This window comes from Asparagus officinalis, chromosome 7 (assembly GCF_001876935.1).
Source record: "Asparagus officinalis chromosome 7, Aspof.V1, whole genome shotgun sequence".
Lineage (NCBI taxonomy): Eukaryota > Viridiplantae > Streptophyta > Magnoliopsida > Asparagales > Asparagaceae > Asparagus > Asparagus officinalis.
This window is the reverse complement of record NC_033800.1, coordinates 43,617,484-43,620,495: the sequence shown is the minus strand read 5'-3', so window position 1 is coordinate 43,620,495 and position 3,012 is coordinate 43,617,484. Positions and strand designations below refer to the sequence as shown.

Sequence of the window (3,012 nt, the reverse complement as noted above, 5' to 3'; positions counted from 1 at the left end):
GCTTAAATTTTTGGATATTATTCAATATTGGATAGATCTATATTATTTTGTTAAAATACAATCCATATGTGTACAAAATATGTTTAAAATAATTTTCAAATTATATTTTATAGTTTTCTAACATACAGTTTGGATATGAGTGTTATTAGATTCTTTTAACTCTTTAGCTTAAATTTTTGGATATTATTTAATATTGGATAGATCTATATTATTTTGTTAAAATACAATCCATATGTGTACAAAATATGTTTAAATCATTCTCAGATTATATAATATAATTTTCTAAAATTAGAGAGTAATCGTTTTGACAAATTAATTAATTAGTTGAGAAGATGTAGGAAGATTATAATATCAGATTTTGAAATTGATCACATAATTTATATTTTCTTTCTTGATTAAATTTGCACATTCTAACTTTAAAAATTCTAGAAATTTTTTTTGAATATCTATAATACTCGATTGCCAGATTATAGAAAGTAAAAGTAGACAATAGGTATGAGTGATTTCTTTATAATTAAACAAAATCCTTTATGACCAGATAAAACGTACCATTTTACATTGATGAATTCAAGATTTATTATTCTATTAATAATAATAGTTTTTTAGATATTGATGCTTACATCATTAATATTTTAAAATTAGAATTCTAAATTATTAAATTGTTCTTAGATTATTAATATTCTAAGACTTTAAACCTCACTAATTATGTGGAAGGTAAAGTGTTGAAACCAACAAGATTTTATATATTGAAATATTTGAAACTTTTTAATATATTATGATAATCATAAACTTTTTATAATTATGTTATAGTAAATACATAAACTAAAAATTAACAATTATAATATTTGACCTTGTGCATTGCGCGTGCATTCCACCTAGTTAATTTAAACATATGAACGTCTTAAACACATGAATATTAACTTAATTAGCATCCGATGCTTGAAAACAAATACATATATATTAGACAGAGAGCACAAAGCAGAGAGCAAAATTGATGAGAGATGAATTACAGAAATGGGATGTCAATTTGCAGAAAACAGTCATAGAATTGAATGAATAGACAAACTGATTGTATGCAACAGAAAGGAAACATTTAAAACTTGGAGATTAGGAAAATTAAAAATTAGGCAAACAAAATAAATGAAAAAACACAATATTACATATTGATTATTTGAAACAGAAACAATATAATTAGACTATTGTTCTAGATTGTTAGAAAAAATCACTGCAAATAGTCAGAAAGAATTCGAAAAACAGGTTGGAAACGTAGGCCTGAGAAAGGGGTAATCGTGTGATCACTGACCAAGAACAATAGTCGCTGCCTTCACAGAGGCGATTCAATGCGACCACGCCTAGCGATAAGAACCTCCCAAGAAGGCCGGCACCAAAGTTTACTGTGAACTTTGGTCTCTTGTTCAGTGGATGTTTGCCCGACAAATTAAAACTAGAAATCAAAATCTTGTAGAGACTTATGAGAGAGAATAGAGATTGCTCACTTTTTCGTATACTTCAGACTTCCCTAAGATCCCTTTTAATAGCCTTGTGAATTTTCCGTTGAGTGAACGCTCGTTGATGAGGCCGGAGAGAACGCCGACGTTGCCGCCATATGGGGAAGAATCTTCTGCTCCGAGGAAAAAAGAGAAAAAAGAGAGCGGAGGAATCGGATACTAAGAAGGGGAAAGCGTTATACAGAGAAGAGAAGAGAAGAGGATAAGGAAAGAAATAAACATTATGCAAATGTACCCCTCAAAATACCATATTTGCATAAGAATTAAGTAAAAGAATAAATTTTATTCAGTTTTTTTTTTTTAAATATACATTGTTTGCACGCCGAATAAAGAAGTTTTTTCAACTTACTTTTTTCCGAACCCATGAATGATAGTAAAAATGTATACCTTCGCATGCATGCATTAGCGGAGCTCGTGATTTGTATTTAATGTTTAATATTAAATAGTAAGATATACACTTTTACTATCATTCATGGGGTTGGAGAAAAGTAAGCTAAAAAAACCTTCTTTATTCGGCAAACATATTAATATTATACAATGTATAATTGTATATTTTCAGGCTTTCAGCAAACATTGTATAATTTGTAATCTTCTCTGATATGATATGATGCAATTTCAGCAAGTTCAAAGAAAATATAATTTGCATCATATCAGATAAAATATACAATGTTTGCTGAAATATATAATTAAGTAATTTCTGATATGATATGATATGATATGATATGATATAATTAAGTACATACACCAATGAGAAAATATACAATGTTTGCTGAAATATATAATTTGCGTCATTACAGAGAAGGTTCGATTTGGTATGATATCCTTCATTCAGCTTCGTTATTTCCTGTTAATTGTCAATAATTTGTTGAAAAGTTTAAGTTATATTAATAATATATATAATAGCTTTTAGTGACCAAGTATTATTATATATACTATTATTATTATAATAATACTATTCTAAAAGTGTGAAGAATGTAAAAAATTGTCTTTCAAAAATGTCCTCAAATGAGCATACAATTGTTAATGTGGCATTCATATTCCTATGGGCATCAATGTAATTTGTTTCTTTGAATGATATGAAACACGTATATGAACATGTATGCATACATAATATGATGAAGACTATAATAATGCAATGAATACATTATTATTATTATTATAAGTGTGTTAGGTTGGGGTGGATACCAACCTCCGGCGGCGGAGGAGCTCCGACGAGCTCCAGGATGACGCAAGCGAGCTCCGGTAGTCACAGGCGAAGCCACAGGCGGCGAGGTCCAGGCGATCTTCGGCAGCACAGGCGAGCTCTGCGTTCGCCTCCCCCGAGCTCTGCGTTCGCCTTCCCCGAGCTCTGCGTTCTTTTTGGCGAACCCGACCTTTGCGTCAGGGTTATTCGCTGGCGACAGGCTGTCGCCAGCCCCTCATCTCCGCCTATATAAAACCCCAACCTAGGGTTTTGGAAACTGTAGCGCTTCTCCCCCTCTCCTCCGATCTTTCTTCTCTGGCG

The 3,012-nt window shown here is 31.2% G+C and overlaps 1 long non-coding RNA gene across 1 annotated transcript; it reads right to left on the bottom strand.

The window, feature by feature from the left end:
- On the bottom strand, positions 1,108–1,669 carry LOC109849743. The gene is made up of 2 exons (XR_002249226.1): positions 1,497–1,669; positions 1,108–1,394 (listed from the first exon to the last, which is right to left on the bottom strand). It is a non-coding gene; the product is annotated as an uncharacterized LOC109849743 (long non-coding RNA).